The following is a 19,314-nucleotide window of genomic DNA, read 5'->3' as shown; positions in this document are numbered from 1 at the left end:
GCTGGGTTCGATCCTCAGCACCACATAAAAATAAAATAAAAAATAAAGATGTTGTGTCCACCGAAAACTAAATAATAAATATTAAAAAATTCTTTCTCTCTCTTTAAAAAAATAAAATAAAAAATAAAGTGATAAACATTTTCTTATCTTTTGAAAACTTTTTTATTATAAAGTTCTTTGTTCTTTTAATAGACATTTGAAAGAATAATTTTAGATTTACAGAAAAATTGAGAAGATACTAGAGGGAGTTCCCATATGCCCTGCCCTTAGCTTCCTCTGTTATTATATCCTACATTAATATGGTACATTGTTACAATTAACTAACAACCAATGTTGATATGGTATCATTGAACACCAAACTTAATTCAGATTTCCTTCATTTACCTAATGTCCTTTTTTTATTCCAGTGTCCCATCAAGGGCACCACATAACATTTAGCTGTCATGTCTCAAGTTCTCTCACAGTTTCTCAGACTTTCCTTATATTTGATGACCTTGATAGTTTTGAGGAAACAGCTGTCAGGAATTTTGTAGGATGACCCTCTAGATATTATTATTTGTTTACTTTGAAGTATAAAAAGTCGTATCAGGACTAATGGATACATAATGGAAAGCAGCCATCCTTTGCCAGTCTCATTCCCCAGAGCAGCCTTCTTCTTCAACTATTTTGGCTATTTCTTCTGGCATCTGCTGCCACAATTTTAAGTTGTGTGCTGATCCTGCTATTTCTTGACTGATTGGTTTGGACATTAGCACCTAATTTCCTTCCCTTTATGATACATGAGAAATGAGCTGATTTTAAATTCCCTTCCTCTGTCCACCCACTGATGCTTGTGCTGGATCTTGGCCCTTCCAGAACCACTTTGACCTGCGTAGATCCACATTAATGGTTCCCTTCCCCTTGGGCTTCCTGGCCTTTTGGACTAATGTGGGACATAGGCAGGCAACTGGGGGGTGGGGAGGAAGGAGGAGGATGAATAATGGAACTTATGTCCCCAGTGGCCTACCCCAGGGTTCCTTGGGGTGGGGAACTGTATCCCTGACTCTGCTGTTTCACATTCTCTCCATTAAGCTTTTTCCCCAGTTTTGGCCAACCTTACCTTGCTTGTCTCTCAGGCCCCAGAAGGAGAAGCAATGGCCCTTCTATATTGGTACTATACTTTCCATCCTCGAATTCTTTTCAACCTGCTCATGCTGTCCCCTTTATGAAATTATCCTCAAATTACCCCATTTGAGAGTTATTTGTTGCTGGAATCCTAACTAATGTAATTTTAGTTGAATCAATATTCCGTGTTTATACAATTATGACTGTGTAACATTATTCACCTTAGAGGCAAGTAGTGTTTGATGATAGTATTTCCTTTCTTGTTATAACTTTCTGGTTTTATATTTTTATTTATTTATATATATATATATATTTTAAAACATACTATACCTTTATTTTTTAATAAACACATTTTCTTATAAAACTTAACTCTTTCATACAATATTCCACATGGTCAAAGACATTTCTTTCAGTTCTAGAGCCCCTGGAGTCCATATTCTCCTACTAAGTCAGGCTTAGTCTGACTGCCTGGCTCTCAGCCTTTTCCTTCTCTTAGGTTGGATCTTCTTTTCTGGATGCTATGTCTCTTTCTGGGGTTTCACCCTCATTTTGGCAGAGATGAGACACACACACACACACATACTATTAGCTTATTGAGAAAAGGTTTGGGAGATAAATTTTATGGTAATTTGCAAATCTAAAAATCTTTTTTGGGAGGAGCGCTGGGGGTTGAATAAATTTTTTTTTAAACATCACCATTAAGTTGTCTAGATACTGAGTTTTATGTTGAAAGAAATCTTCCACAAGAATGTTGAAGTCGGGGCTGGGGACGTGGCTCAAGTGGTAGCGCACTGGCCTGGCATGCGTGCGACCCGGGTTCGATCCTCAGCACCACATACAAACAAAGATGTTGTGTCCGCCGGGAACTAAAAAAATAAAATATTAAAAATTCTCTCTCTCTCTCTCTCTCTCTCTCTCTCTCTCTCTCTCTCTCTCTCCCCCCATCACTCTCTCTTTAAAAAAAAAAAAAAAGAATGTTGAAGTCATTGCTCCTCCATCTTTCATTTCCCAAGGTTGTTGCATTTAGATGATTTGAAATTCTTTCTCTCTCTCTCTCTCTCTCTCTCTCTCTCTCTCTCTCTGTGTGTGTGTGTGTGTGTGTGTGCACGCGTGCGCTTAGGCTGCTGTCTTTATCCCTGTTGTCTTGAAGCCTCACAAGGATGAGTTTCTTCATTTTTGGTGGCCCTTCACTTTAGAGACTAAAGTTCTAGAAAAATTTTTTTGAGCACAATAGTCTTCCTTATCCACAAAGGATACATTCCAAGACTCCCAGTGAATGCCTAAAATCCCAGATATTACTAAACCCTGTATATGATATCTTCTTCCTAGACATGAATACCTATGATAAAGTTTAATTTATAAATTAGGCAGAGTAAGGGATTAACAACAACAATAAAATAGAATAATTACATCAATATACTGCAATAAAAGTTATGTAAATGGGGTCTCTCTCTCTCAAAATATCTCATTGTTCTGTACTCACCCTTCTTTTGATGATGCAAGATGATACAATGCCTACATGAGGAGATGAAATGAGGTGAATGATATAGGCATGAGTTCTTAGCATTAGACTACTGAGTAAGGGTTACTTGAACACAAGCACTGCCACACCATTAGAGTAGATCTGATAACTGAGATAGCTACTAAATGACTGAAATGGGAGAGGAGTGTATGTATATAGTCTGGACATACTGGGTGAAGGATGAATTACATCCCTAACAAGAGAGAGGAGGATTACTCAACATTTCATTGGGCTACTTTGAAAAGTATGCAATTTAAAATGTATTATTATTTATTTATAGAATTTCCCATATAACATGTTATATGGGTTATAGTTGACTGTGGATAATGAAAAACACAAAAGCAAAATGAAATATAATACAGGATGACTATATTTTTTAAAATTTTTTTTTCTCTGCTTCCTCTCTTTTTGGAAATCCTGAGCTGGATAACATATATTCTAAAATTTATCTTCAACTTTCTTATCTTTATCAACTACTTTCTCTTAATCACTTCATTCCACAATTTAGGATATTCCTTCAAGACGATTTTCAAAAACTGATATTTTATGTCAAATTTTATATATTTTTTCTTCTTTTTTCTTTTTGCCAGGGGTGCTCTACCACTGAGTTACATCCCCAGTCCTAGCCCTGCCACCACCACCCCCCTTTTTTTTTCTTTTTTGTGACATTGTCTTGCTTAAATGGCTGAGGCTGGCCTTGAATTTGCAATCTTTCTGCCCCAGCCTCATGAATTGTTGGGATTACAGGCATGTGCCACCATACCCACCTCAATTTTTGTAATTCTAAAATCCAAGAGCAGTTCTTTCTTTTTTCCCAAAATTTTTTATTGGTTCATTATAGTTATATATACTGATGGGATTTGTTGTTACATATTCTTACATGTACACAATACACAATATAACAATATAATTTGGCCAATATCATTATCCAACACTTCCCCCCTTCCTCCATACCTCCAACCCTTTGGTCCCTTTCCTCTACAATCTCCCTTTGATTTTCAGAAGATCCTCTCCCAGCTTGCTTTTCCTTTTTCCTCTCTAGCTTTCACATGTAACAGAAAACATGCAACCCTTAACTTTCTGAGTTTGAATTTTTTCACTTAACATAATGGTCTCTAGTTCTATTAATTTTCCTGCAAATGACACACTTTTATTTTTCTTGATGGCCAAATAAAAAAAACATAATGTATATATACCACAGTTTCCTTATCCATTCATTTGTTGATGGACACCCAGGCTGGTTCCATAGTTTGGCTATTGTGAATTGTGCTGCTATAAACATAGGTATCAAGAGAAGTTCTTTCTTATTTTATGGCTGTTCCTTTTGCTGGGCTTTCTGTTCTTGCTTAAAGGAAGTAATTCCTTCCTTTATCTCTCTGAGTAATAGTTTTATTAAAGTTTTCTTCTGTCTACTCCAAATGCCTTTTTCCAGTTTGAACTTTTAAAATAAAACCACCTTTTCCTGGATCCTCTAAAATCATTCTTAAATAAATTGATATGCTATGTTAGCAAGTTAAAGACTTAAACTGAGTAATCAACATTCAAAAACAAAGATCCCAGAGGAGGTCACATATGTCAAGAGGAAAGGGGCTCTTTTGAGCCACTTAAATGAGACATAGTGAATAAACAATCTATGCCCACTTTTGGTTATTTAATTTTGCAAATTTTCACGCCTATAATTTTTAGCTCTCCATTCACCTTCTAACATTACATTATTCTTTTTTTCTCCAATGCCATTACGATATGGCCTGTGATACATATAAATGCATAATCATAATGACTAACATTTATATTCAAGTATTAATTTAGCAAACATTTATTGAGTATCTACTGTATGCCAGACACTGTGCAAGGAACCTAAAAAGAACATGATCAAAATCATAATGTTTTTGATCTCTGGGAGCTTACGCTCTGGGGCAGTCCCTTACACTGGCTCAGTGAGCCCGGGAGGCAGCTACTTGGAGCTCCAGTTAACGGGGAAAAAAATCTAAGGCTCTGGGGGTTTGCTCAGTGACATACAGCTGTTTAAAGACTGTGCTTTATAATGAACACAAATCTTTTCCTATTTTGTTTCAAAGACTTGGATATAAAAGAGAAGCCAGAGAAAGTGAACCATAAAAGGAGGGTTTAGAGAGACAGAGAATCAAGAGGAAGAAAAAGTTTCAAAGTATTTGCTCAGACTCTAGCCCCACAGTTTACTAACATTTTATCAGGGACTAGCTCTATTTCTGGGCAGGCAGCTAGGAGCAGGGGCTGCTGATGCACCTATTCATTTGACAGATGCGGGAATCTCTTCCTCCAGGAATTAATTCCAGCAGAAAATAATATTTACAGGTAAATAATTTGCACTCCTAGAGTAGTTGGTAGAGGCCTGGAGGGTCAGAACCTTCTCGGGGGTCCCTTTTCTGCAGGAGACAGGCCAGCTCACCCCAGTTATGAAAGTACAAAGTGTACACTGACTGATCTATCTTCTAATCCAAGGCCATTGCACAGGCAATTCTAAATTTTAAAATCTAAGCTAAATTTTGCTATGATGGAAGCAAGGAGTGACAGATTGCAAAAACAGAGCAAGGTGTTGAGCCAAGTTCACAAGCACAAGAAGTGAGCTTCATACCAGTGACAAAAGCACACTATAGAACAACCTAAAGAGGCCCCAAGCTTCTCTGCCAGGTGGCTTTCTACTCTGGGCTCTCTCCTCTTGCAGGAGCTGCCCTGAGAATTGAGGTGAGAAAGCAGCTCTGCTTCCCAGAGCAGGCAGGTGGGAACCCCTGCAGGTTAGCACTGAAGGGTGCAGGGGCTGGGGTGGAGCCAAGAAAGGGAGTGCAGAACAGTGGTCCCTCTTTTTACGGAATCATTCAGATGATGACTGCCATTGACCTTTCCCAGTGTACATAAATAGATATATTTAAACTGGAAACCTAAAATAAATTCTTCCATCATTGCTGGCTGCCATTATGTAATGTCTCACAATGTTTCCCAGGGATCCTCCAGGCGGTCTCATTTACTGCCTCGATTGTGCTTCCAACTTTGTTCATGGCTTCCAAACTGCTCTCCAGAAAATTAAGCCATATGTACATTGGCTACTTTCGACATAGTTTTTACTTTTAAAAGTATGCATACATCATCACAAGGTCAACATTGGGAATGGTATACAGGGCCAGAGGTTGGGGTTCCTCTTTTTTAAAAAAATGGCAATATTTCAAGCTCATTTAGAATAAAACGTTTTTGAAATAATTTCCAACTTACAGAGTTATTGTAAAAATAGTTCAAAGAGTATCCCTATACTCTCCATCCAGCTTTCTCTAATATTAACTTCTCATATAACCATAGCATAATTGTCAAAACCAGAAATTTAATATTATACTGAGTCATCTATAGACCTATTGGAATTTAACCAGTCTTCCCACTAATGTCCCACTTAAAAATATAAATTTTAAAATTTTAGTTTCAGATTTATAGAAAAATTGAGAAGATAGTACATAATTTCCATAAACCCCATACCTAGTTTCTCCTATTATTAAAATCTTTAATGTGGTACATTCACCCCATTTTTGATGGTGGTAGGGATAGACTTAGGCCTCACATACGCTAGGCAAGTGCTCTACCACAGAGCTACACCCTCAGTTCTCATATATTATTATTAACTAAAGCCCATATTTTACTCTAGTTTCTTTTAATTTTTTACCTAATACCATTTTCTGCTCCAAGATCCCATCCAGGATACTACAGTAAATTTAGTTATCATGTAGACTTGGGCTTTTCTTGGCTGTGATAGGTTCTACTTTTCTTGTTTCTGATGACCTGATGGTTTTGAGGAGTACTAGTTAGGTATTTTGTGGGTTAGTCCTTAACTGTTATTTGTTTGACATTTTATCTCACAAGTAGACAATGGTTATGGGTTTTTGACAGGAAGACCACACATTTAATGTGCCATTTTCATCACATAATATCAGGGATCCACTAAAGTCCTTTTTTCTAGCCTAGAATCCATTAGAATTCCACTTTGCATTTAATCATCATGTCACCTTAGCTTCCTCTAACCTATGAAAATTCCTCAATCTTTTTCTTTTATGACCTTGAAACTTTGAGGGGGGAGGCTAGGGATTGAACCCATGGGCACCTAACCACTGAGCCATATCCCCAGCCCTTCTTATTTTTCATTTTGAGATGGGGTCTCATGTTGCTTAGGGCCTCACTAAGTTGCTGAGGCTGGCTTTGAACTTGTGATCCTTTTGCTTCAGCCCCCTGAGCTTCTGGGATTATAGGTGTACAGCACCGTACCTGGAAACCTTGCCACTTTTGAAGGAATATTCACAAGTATCCCTTAATTTTGATTGTCTGGAGTTATTTCATGATTGGATTGACATTATGCAATTTTGGTAAAGATGTCAGAGAAATGCTGTTCTGTATCATATCAGGGGGTCCATGATGCCACTATATCTTATATTACTCCTAATCACTTGGTAAAGATGATATATCTGCTGGGTTTCTCCACTGGGAAAATTATTATTTCCTTTTGTAATTAATAAATATTTCAGTAGAGATGTTTTTTTTTAAAGAGAGAATGAGAGAGGAGAGAGAGAGAGAGAGAGAGAGAGAGAGAGAGAGAGAGAATTTTTTTTTAATATTTATTTTTTAGTTCTTGGCGGACACAACATCTTTGTTGGTATGTGGTGCTGAGCATCGAACCCGGGCCGCACGCATGCCAGGCGAGCGCGCTACCGCTTGAGCCACATCCCCAGCCCTAGAGATGGTTTTATTTGGTCAATTTTTTCAGTGTTGTGGATTGAACCAGGATCTAGAACATGCTAGCCAACGAACATATGCCTCCCAACCCTATGAGATACTTTAGATGGTATAAATCACCAGTTTCTCCTCAGACTTTTACTTGCTAACTTTAGTACCCACATGTGGATCTTGTATGCAGAAAATTTTACTATAGTATTCTAATGGCAATTTTCTACTCACCTCTAAAGTTACTAACTGGAATCCTGAAATGAGAATATTTCTGTTCTTTCTGTCCCAGTAATTTATTTATTCAACTATTTATTTTACATTGGTATGAACTCATGAACATTTAATTTTGTGAGTTTTATTCCAGTACCATTATTATTTATTTCATTGCTCAAATTGTTTCAGTTTTGGTCACTGGTAATTCTTCCAAGATGGTCTTGTGTCCTTTCTACATGCCTCTTTTTTTTGTTTGTTTGTTTTTGCTTTTTGTTTTGTTTTGTTTTAATTGTAGATGGATACAATATATTTATTTTGTTTATTTGTCTTTTTATGTGGTGCTAAGGATCAAACCTTTACCACTGAGCTACAACCCTAGCCCTCCTCTATCATTTTTTGAGTGCATTCTTACCTTCTGGTACAGAAGATGCCCCATGATCATCTTATATTTTCCCTGTCCCAATTCCAGAATAAACAATTTCTCCAAGAATATTTGGTTCTTTTATTGGAATATCATATTTAGAAACCAAGATCTGGGTACTCAGTGTGCTCACTACTATAGGGGGTTGTCCTAGGAAGGCACACTGAGCAGACAGAGCTAGCAAATACATGCATCTATACTAACACACACATATACATACACCTAAATTTATTTATCTCTATGTGAGTATATATGTGTATATACATGTAACCATTAGTTCACACTGTCAAATTCAATTCTAATCTAACACCATCAGCTCATCCTGATAAGTTCAATTCTAATCCAACACTAACAGCCCTCCCTGTCTCCTTATTTGTCATTCCCTTCTTCCATAAGGAGAAACCTTATTTTTTCGTATTTTTTCACAATATATTCTGTCCCACAATATTGCTGTGGACTCACAGAATACCTCATCCAACTGATATCATCATGACATTCTCCAAATTATTACATCTAATCAAAAATTCATCTCAAAGCAAAGGAAATATAACAGGAGACTCATGCTTATGGAGTTAACTGGTCTTAAGACATACTCTATCACCCCAAGGCAGCTAGTCTAATTGAAAATTGTAATACATTAATGAAGACTCAGTATGGTACCATTTGAAAAACAACACTCTGTAAGAATGGAAGTAGTATATACTTTGAATTAGAAAGCATTTATTATGGGGTGCTACCTCTCCCTGAACTGGAATAAACAGATCCATAAATCAGCAGGTAGAAATGGGACTGGCTTCTCTATGCCACCTATTAACCCCCTTGCAGAGTTTTTGTCTCCCTTCCCAGCCACTTTGAATTCAGCCAGCTTGAAGGTCTGAATCTCCAAGGAAACCCAATACTGTTTCCATTGAATTGAAAGATGAGATTTCCATGTGGCCATTTTATACCACTAAAAAGCATTTCTCTACTGAGGGAAATGACTGATTCCTGTTAAAAAGGGGGAAATGGGTTGTTGCTCCACAATTGGGGCAAGAAAGATACTCTGTAGAACCCAGTGATTCTCCATGTCACCTTTTAATATTGCCATGACTCTAGCGAAGAATAATGAAAAAATAAAGCAACGAAAAAAGGCAGGACCATCAAGTACTCAGAACTTGGGAAATTAAAGTTTGGAAGTGTCACCAGGTGAAAAATCCCAACCAAGTTCTGGTTGAGGGTAAGGGAAATGCTGAATGGGTAGTAGAATAAGGAAGTCATGGATAACAATTATGTCTTATGATCAATTAAAGAAACATTCTATTAGCCTGTTATATGTATATGATTATTTGTCTATGTTGGCCATTTTCCCCTTTCTCTTTCTTGCCATTTTATTTTATATATAAATTGCTGAAGTTAATGTTAATAGTTTAGTCTTAGATAACAGAATATTCAGTGAGATCATGACTTAATATAGGGATAATTAATATAGCCAGCAATTGATACAATGTCTTTATTTTATCAACCTCTTTATTTCTAAGATGAACAACTATATTTTGTTAGGTGGAATCATAAAGATATTTTGTTGCATAAGACTTCAGATGTGTGTAAAAGGGAATACATGGCTACAGAATGAGAGAAAATCTTTGCCACCTACACCTCAGATAGAGCGTTAATTTCCAGGAAATATAAACAACTCAAAAAATTTAACACCAAAAACATCTCCAAAAAACCCAATCAATAAATGGGCAAAAGAACTGAACAGATACTTCACAAAAGAAGAAATAGATTAATCAATAAATATACGAAAAATGTTCAACATCTCCAGCAATTACAGAAATGCAAATTAAAACTACACTAAAATTCCATCTCACTGCAGTCAGAATGGCAATTATTAAGAACATAAGTAATAATAAATGTTGGTGAGTATGTGGGGGAAAAGGTACACTCATACATTGCTGCTAACAATGCAAGTTGGTACAACCAATCTGGAAAGCAGTATGGAGATTCCTCAGAAAACTTGGAATGGAACCACCATTTGACCCAGTTATCCTACTCCTCAGCATATACCCAAAGGACTTAAAATCAGCATACTAAAGTGAAGTGGACACACCAATGTTTATAGCAGCTCAATTCATAATAGCTAAGCTATGGAACCAAACTAGGTACCCTTCAACAGATGAATGGATAAAGAAAATGTGGTACATATACATAATGGAATATTATTCAACCAAAAAGAAAAACGAAATTATGGCATTTGCCTTTAAATGGATGGAACTGGAGACTATCATGCTAAGTGAAATAAGCCAATGCAAAAAACCAAAGGCCAAATGTTCTCTCTGATATGCAGATGCTAACTCACAATAGGTGTGTGTAGTGGGGTGGGGAATAGGAGTTTACTGGATTAGACAAAAGGGAATGAAGGGAAGGGAGGGGAATCTGACATAACTTTTCGATGTCTTATGTGAACACACAACCATTCTAACTCCACGTCATGTACAACCACAAAAATGGGAAGTTATACTCCACATACTCCACATATGCATGATATATTTACAGCCCCAGCTATGTGTAACTAAAAAGAGCAAATAAAAAATTAAAAAAAGAAAAAAAAGTAGCACATGGAAGGTGAGTAGCCAAAGGTGAAGAGTTTATTTCTAGTTATCAATTTGTTGCCTTTTAAGGCCAAATTCATCCACTATCTGATATGAAAAGATGAAACTGGTCCATTTAGACATTTTCCTTTCTCAGCTAGCACTATACTAAACTTTGTCAGTAGAGGGTGATGGAGAGACATTGCAGAGAAAGGAAGAAAACAGTTTAGTGTGTTCCTAAGTATAGCAGTCTCCTGCAGTGTGGGCTGTTTGTCCGACACCCAGCTCCTGCAGCATGGGCAGCTTTCCTGACACCATGTTCTCGTAGTAGCTGGTTCCTCGGGTGCCCAGGAGCCAGAAGTGCCAGTGGCCAACAGTTTCTCCCTCTTCCCAACTTGGGCAGCTTCATAGCAGAGCGCCTCTAGTGAGAGGTATGATCAGCTTTCCTAGCACCATGGCAGCTGGATTTCTAGCAAGCTCTGAAAGTACAGTGCCACAGCAGCTTCTCTGCCACTTGGGAGGCATGGCTGTACCCTCTACAACAGGGTCTGGATCCTTGCCCTAGTAGAGGGGCTCTTCCTTAGGATGTTTTTCTCAACCCTAGGCAGTGGTTGCTCCTTCTATTTGCACAACATCTTTGTTTGTATGTGGTGCTGAGGATCGAACCCGGACCGCACGCATGCCAGGCAAGCACGCTACCGCTTGAGCCACATCCCCAGCCCTATTCTTATATTCTTGAGCATTCCTTCTACTTCTTTCTAATCAATTCCTCATTTCTCCAGTCTCTTGTTATAGCTTATAAGACCTTATATTAAACTTTCCCTGTCCAAATTACTGCCTCCTGATTGGACCCAGGCTAGTCTGAACCTGAAGTAGTTTCGAAATTCTTAACTTCTTATTCCCTTGTGAGAGCCATAAAGAAAAACAAAACTACTAAACCACAATCTATCTACAGTCCCTTTCCAATTTCAGTGCTGGGGATTGACTTGAGGGCCCCCTGCATGCTAAGCACACACCACTGAACTATACCCTCATCCCTCAATCCTCTCTTATAAGGGCACTAATTCCATTCTCAAGGACTTTGCTCTCAATACTGGATCACTTCTCAAAGGCCCCTCCTCCTATTACCATCATCTTGGTGGGTCAAGGGGACAAATATTCAGCTCATGCAGTAACATCATCATCATCATCATCATCATCATCATTATTATTTAGTTGTAGAAGGACACAATACATTTATTTTTTATTTATTTGTTTTTATGTGGTGCTGAGGATAAAACTCAAGTCCTCATGCATGCAAGGCAAGTGCTTTACCACTGAGCCACAACCCAGTCCCCAGTAACATTATGTTTAATGACAACATTATTTTTTTATATGTTGATGGATCTTTATTTTACTCATTTATATATACGTGGTGCTGAGAATTGAACCCAGTGCCTTGCACATACTAGGCAAGCTCTCTACCACTGAGCCACAACCCCAGCCCCAACAACATTATTTTTAACAACAGAAACAACCTTAATGTCTATCGTTAGAGAAATCTAAAAACAGTATGGAATAGCAATCTGGCCCACTACAAGCCAGAAGATTTGTTTTTGTTTTGTTTTTTCCAATAAGGTAGATCTATGAGGAGCTTAGGAAAAAAATCTCTAAGATTAATTGTTGAGGAAGGAGGTATTATAGATAATAAATGTGCCATAAAACCATTGATAAAAAATCAACAAAGTAATAGAACTACAAAACAATACCGCGTATTTTATGTGGGTACATATACAAGCATAAAAATCCATAAGAGAAAGATTTGGAAGCATGCATATCAGACTAGAAAAGTAGTTATATCGAAAGGGAGAGACTGAGGATTTGAGCAGAAAAGCCTCAAAAGGAACTTTTACCTGTAATGTGTTCACTTTTTCAGCATTAATGTATTTGTATACTACTCATATAATTAAAAACAAACAAGTCAACAAAATGTTGACTATATTGACCAGATCTTTTTGAGAGAAGTACTACAACTTTTTGTGGAAACAGGTGAATAGACTCAGAATATTTTCATATAGAAAATTCTGCAAAATGAAAAGGAGCCTGTCTCCTGCTTCCATAAAATGTGAGAATGCTTTTCTAAAAGTTACCTGCCTAACTAAGGCTTGTTTTCTCTTAATAAAACCAAGTGATATCAGCAAATCAATGATTTAGACTCTAGGTTTACAGTTAACACCATACACCCACCATCCAAATTCTACAGTTCACATTTGGCCCATCTCACCTTATCACATTCCATCACTGAGATGTAAAACCCTACTTCTCCTGATACATGAGATCTGGTTTTTTTTTTTTTTTTTTTTTTTTTTTTTTTTTTTTTTTTTTTTTTTATGTGGTGCTGAGAATTGAACCCAGGGCCTCACATGTGCCAGGCAAGTGCTTTACCTCTGAACCACAACCCCAGCCTCTGCTTTGATTTTTTTTTTTCTTTGCTGAGTCAAAAGGATGCTCCATCTGAGGAAAATAACTGGCCCCAGAAGACAGAGCTCAAGATATTCCAAGACCCTTGCTTTCATTTCAACCATCTGATGAGTGAAGTGAGAAGAGACAATATTCCCATGTCAAAGTTAATAAATATATTATTAAAGATAAAGAATATATTAAATGCCTTCAAAGCTATATGGAAGATTTCTTATAGAAGAAAATTAAATCAGAACAAAACAAAAACTAAAGTCTTAGCTTACTTACACTTAAAAAAAAATCCCTAAAATGATAATGAGTCAGAAAGCTGACTAAGCCACCAAGCAAAGACAGAGACACAAATACAATTAGTGTTTTGGACAAGTTGCTCTGAGGATTCCAGGTTAATCCTGAGATATCCAGAGGCCTCACATGGGGAGGCCTCACATGGGGAACCCCATACCCTCCCAAGGCAGGAAGGCACACCCTGCCCCTGCTCTCTGCTTTTGTATAGCTTGGGTTAAGACTATGCAAAATAAACAATGGAATTTTGCCCAGGCGTCACATTCCCTTCTGGAGGAAATTACTACACTCATTTTTAGCTCCTCTGTTTGGAGTATATTTTCTGGCATTTTAATTTTTAAATCCCATAGTCCCTCTCCTGCCTTTTAGGATAATTAGTCTTGTTTTCTAACCTTAGAGACTCCAATTTATACCTTTTAAAGGTCTCTCTGTGGCTAAGGAAATGTGCACAAACTGTAAAGAAATTCTACTGAGTGAGATTCAACTTCCTTTCATTGAATGCAGGTGGAATCATTTTCTTAATACAGTAAGAAAAGTACTTTTATAAAGTAGCATGTGTGGTATTTTATTTGTGCAAAATGCTTGTGTATTCATGGAGACTGTCAAAAAGGATAACAGGGCTAGGTTACAGTATCTCAAGGTAGTAGGACTTCTGGTGATTGATTTGTTCTTTTTACCCTTCTCTATGTTTTAGATTTTGAGTATTGAGAATATATTATTTTCACAATAAAAAGAACTTTAATTTTGAAACAACAGAAAAGATGGGGAAAGTGAGGAAAATAACTACAACAGAAGAAAATAAGAATACAACCAATCAGGACTAAGATTGGCACTCACAATTCTCACAGACTCAATAATTGTCCAGCTCTAAACCCATGCCCCTGCCAGGCTACCATCCCTTCTGACCTGCACCTCTATAGAAGGTTGTGCTGGGGATTGAACCCAGAGCTTGTGCTTGCTAGCCCAAGAGCTATATCCTCATCCCCTCAGAGTGGTTTTCTTAAAATGAAAATCTAATTCATCATTCCTCACACACAAAACCTTCAGTGGCTTCCAGTCACATTCAAATAAAAACCCAATCTCTGTATCCCACTTGAGGCCCTGCATATTCTGGCCCTTGCTTCTTTTTTCTGGCTTCTGCCCTTTTCTCTTTTGCTTACTTTGCTGATTTTTCCTGGAACACTCTTTCCCGCCTTAAAGACTTACTACTTGCTGTTCCCTTTGCTCAGACAACTTCCCTCAGCTCCTCATATGAGAAGTTCTGCTAATCAGAATCTCCAGGGATGGGGTTTAGGAATCTGTGTTTTAAATATGACCTCCATGTAAAGTGTGGCGGCATGTACCTGTAATCCCAGCAGCTGAGGAGGTGGAGACAGAAGAATCAGAAGTTCCAGGCCAGCCTAGGCAATTTAGCAAGACCCTGTCTCAAAATAAAAAAATAAACAGGGCTGTGAATGTAGGTCGGTGGTACAGCACCCCTGGATTCCAAGCCCAAGAACCCCCACCACCACCAACAAAAAGAATTTCATATGATTCTTTCGTTCTTATGTTTCAGAATTCCTGACTGGTGATGAGTCTTTAAGGGGCAGGAAGTTTAAGAACAAACTTCTGAGGGATACCTGGAAGTACAGTTATTTTCTCTTAGTTCCTTGTAAGACAAGGTAGAGCCTCTAGGTCTAGATCTTCCTCATGCTGGTTGCGGTGGCATATGCCTATAATCTTAGCAGCTCAGGAGGCTGAGGAAGGAGGATCACAAATTTGAAACCAGCTTGAGAAACTTAGTGGAGCCCTAAGCAACTTAGTGAGATCCTGTCTTTTTTTTTTTTTTTTTTTTTTTTTTTTTGGTACTGGGGATTGAATCCAGAGGTGCTTAACCACTGAGCCACAACCCCAGTGAGATACTGTCTTAAAATTAAAAATAAGAAAGCACTGGGGATGTAGCTAAGTGGTTAAGCACCCCTGGGTTCAATTCCTAGTATGAAAAAAAATCTTCCTCAAGAAGGACTTGAGGGCTGGGGTTGTGGCTCAGAGGTAGAGGGCTCACCTTGCACGTGAGAGGCCCTGGGTTCGATTCTCAGCACCACATAAATAAATAAAGTAGAGATATTGTGTTCAATTACACTAAAAAGTAAATATTAAAAAAAAAAGAAGGACTCGAGTATATCATCTCATAGGGGCTTTTAGAGTCTCAAAGTTCCTTTACCAGAGGCCAGAATGGCCAAAATTTTAGCTAGGGAAGTTTTATTCATTTATAACCAAGTTAAACATAAACTATTTACATCAAATTATCCCCTCCTTCAAAGTAGGATTTGGAAACTCAGCCAGGAAGAATTCTGAAGGAGATATAGGTTGACACTTATCTCAATGTACCCTGGAAGGCCTAGCAATGATAATCAGATTATTGAACCCTTGGAAGGTACTAGAAGTATTCAGTAAACAGTCTCTGAGCTTGCATTAAGGGAAAGTTCCTGTGTTAGGCAGGGGCTGGGGGAAAAGATGCCACAAGATTATGAGCCCAGGTCTATCCAGCCTACCCACCAGGGCTTATAACCCCTCAGAGAAGCTTGCTATAGGGCAAAATGGTCAGGGTAATTTTATATTTTGTTTAAGGAAATTATTCCTACCTGGTAGGCATACACAGAAGTCAGAACTTTATAAATAGGCCATGTCAAGGACAAGCAGTGTAGAGTCCCTACTAGTTGCCAGTTTTTCCTTTCTGTGCTTACTTTGGAAACCACTTCCTCACTCCTTTCATTCTTAGGGGACTGCCAATCAAGGTGCTCCATCTGTCCCAGATCTGGAGTAGCTCCTCCACTCCAGAAGGGACGTCCTTGACAGACTTAGTGACAGGCTCTTTCCACTGGGTTTCCTAGATTGGCTCCAAAATGAGCTTTGTGCTGTCAAATTCCATCATGCCCACCAGAAGAGGAGGCCTGAAATATGAAGAGTTCTAACAACATCATCTGAAATCTAGATCCAGACAGATCTGAAGCTAAACCCTGCTAAGTCTTTCAAGGCCCCCAAAATTCCTTATTGCTCCAGTGAGCTTGAGCTCATTTCTTCCCTTGCCACAGAAGAAAGCCTGGCTCATGCACAGGCTTTAGACTGTTTTACCATTGTTCCAAGTTTCAAACTAAAAAAATGTGCAACTGGCAGAAAATCATCTTTGTGATTTAATGGTGAGGCCAAGCTTGAAATGTAGATGGTCAGCTACAATTCTACAGAGTGTGAGGCATCTGTAAATACTGAGCCAGGCACCAGTCCACCATTCACAGCTCTTGAATGGTGATCTTATGTGTAGGAGTGCCACAGTCTCTTATCACCAAACAATCTGCTCTCACATGTCCTAAACCCACATTACTGACTCTAATTCCAGCCCAACATAACAGTATTCATTCCAGTCTTCCTGCTTTCCAGACTTCAACTCCCTTTCCCACCTGTTAGGAACCTGGCTCCCCTACCCAACATGTTTGATTTACTTGCTCAAATCTGTAATACACAGAGAACAGTGTCAGAATTACTAATACACACCACTACAAAAAGCAAACTCAATAAGGAGAGTTCCGTATTTGTTTACAGTTCTTTATCTTGAGTCTGAGTTTACAGAATCAAATCACAGTTTGCAAAAATTCCTTGGGCCAGTTCTGTAACTCCCCTGACCCTACTTCATTTGAATTAATGTTAAGTTTATTGTTTTTGCATATATTCAAATTTAATGTTTTTTTCCCCTTCCACCCTTATTGGTTTTAATTTTTGAGCATGTGCAACTTTTATACAGTCCTGAAAGTCAAGCATTGCACTATGAATAAATACATGCTAATTGTAACTCCTCCTATACCCCAGTCCAGACCTTCTACTCTGTCCTGTGCTCTCATCCCTGACACAGGTCCCTTCTCCCAAAAAGTAACCAATTTCATCTTTTGGTTTATTCTTTTTTTTTTTTTTTTTTTTTTTTTTGGTATTAGGGATTGAACCCATAGCCTTGTACATGCGAGGCAAGCACTCTACCAACTGAGCTATATCCCAGCCTTTGGTTTATTCTTTCTGTGTATCTCATTAAAAATAAGCCAAGCCAGGCAAGGTGGTGGTGCACACCTGTAATCCCAGCTATTCAAGAGGCTGAGGCAAATTCATGGCCAGCCTTGGCAACTTAGTGAGAACATGTTTCAAAATAAAAAATAAAAGGGTTGGGGACTTAGTGCTCCTGGGTTCAGTTGTTAGTACTGAAAAAAAGTGTGGGGGACAGGAGCTGTGGTGGAGTTCCTGGATTTAATTTCAGTACTGCCAACAACAACAACAATAAGAAAAAAGAAAAACAAAAAGAAAGAAAATAGATGTAGATGTATCTGCTTTTCTTTTTCTTTCTTTCTTTCTTTTCTTTTTTTTTTTTTTTTTTTTTTGGCAGTACTGAAATTGAATCCATGTCCTCAGTTCTTTTTATTATTTGATACAGGGTCTTGATGAGTTTCTCAGGGTCTTGCTAGGTTGCCCAGGCTTGTCTTGAATTTATGATCCTCCTGTCACAAGTCACTGGGATTACAGGCATGTGTCACCATGCCCAGCTACATCTATTTTCTTTTTTCTCAGACGCTAGGGATGCCAGGCAAGTGTGCTTTACCATTGAGCTACATTCCCCAGTGCATACATCTATGTTTTTTAAATTTCTCCTTTCTACACTAAGCCACATCCCCAGCCCTTTTCACACTTTTTAGCACTTCTCTTTGCTCAGTTGATATTATATATCCTGGATATCACTCTAGGATATTATCAGTACACAGAGATTTTGTTTAATATTTTTTAGTTGTAGTTGCAAATACTTTTATTTATTTATTTTTTATGTGCTGCTGGGGATCGAACCCAATGTCTTACGCATGCTAGGCAAGCACTCTACCGCTGTGCCACACAACCCCAGCCCAGTACACAGAAATTTTTAATCTTTTGTACAGTGTCTAGTATTCCATTGTGCAACTACTATACTAGATTTTATTTAGCCACTCTTCTATGTTTGGCATTGAGGTTATTCTAATATTTTGTCATTACAAATAGGCTTCAGTGAATATTCTTGTGCATAAAATATTTGCTTTGTTGGAAATGTTTCTTTAAAGCCCAAGAAGACACATTGCTGGATCAAAAGTTAAACACATACACAGTTTTGTAAGATGTTGTTAGATTTCTTTTCATATGGGTTCCAGCAATTTGCATACTCAACATCAGTATGAGAGTACCTATTTTCCCCATAGCCTTGCCAACTGAGTGCTGTGTCATAAAATTTTTGCTCATCTGATGATATATCAATGCCATTTTAAATGTGTATATATATATATATATATATATATATATATAGTAAAATTTTTTTATGTGTGTACAGTTCCATGAATTTTTAATGGTATAGATTTGTATAACTATAGTTAAGCTATAGAATAGTTCCATCACACACATTTCCCAAAAATATTACTTCATGCTATTCCTTTTTAGTCAAATACTCTTCCCATCCATAAGCCCTCACCACCACTGATCTGTTCTCCATCCCCATGGTTGTGATTTTGTCCAATATTATGAAGGTGTAATCATATATCATATAACATTCTGAGACTTGCTTATTTCACTCAGCACATCCTTGAGATTCACCCATATTGTTGTATATGCCAATAATTTGTTTCTCTTTATTGCTGGGTGGTGAGTGTCCCATCATAGGAATATTTGATAGTTTGTTTAGTTTTTGTTTCCAGTTTTTGTTGATTATGAATAAAACTGATATAAGCATTTGTATTTGGTTTTAAAGATAAAAATCTAAAAGTGGGTTTCCTGAGTTATATGATAAGCATATGTTTTGCTTTTTAAAGAAAATGCTATTTTAAAGAAACTATTTCAAAGAATAGCTATACCATTTTGCATTCCTATCATTAATGAATGAGAGTTCTGGTTGTTCTGCATTCTTGCCTGTACTTGTTGGCAGCTTTTCTTCTCTTTTTCCCTAGATATTCTAGTAGGTACTTAGTGGCATT

General features: G+C 37.7%; 1 long non-coding RNA gene across 1 annotated transcript in view; it reads right to left on the bottom strand.

Moving 5' to 3' along the window:
* Nucleotides 1–19,314, bottom strand: part of LOC308643846 — a 37,422-nt gene that overhangs the window by 1,399 nt on the left and 16,709 nt on the right. The window contains exon 2 of the long non-coding RNA XR_014020832.1: nt 14,653–14,729. This is a non-coding gene — a long non-coding RNA (uncharacterized lncRNA). The remainder of the gene's footprint in view (nt 1–14,652; nt 14,730–19,314) is intronic.

Source organism: Spermophilus citellus, assembly GCF_964194105.1.
Source record: "Spermophilus citellus genome assembly, chromosome: 3".
Classification (NCBI taxonomy): Eukaryota; Metazoa; Chordata; class Mammalia; order Rodentia; family Sciuridae; genus Spermophilus; species Spermophilus citellus.
The sequence above is the reverse complement of the archived record's forward strand: the minus strand, read 5'-3'. Positions and strand labels throughout refer to the sequence as shown.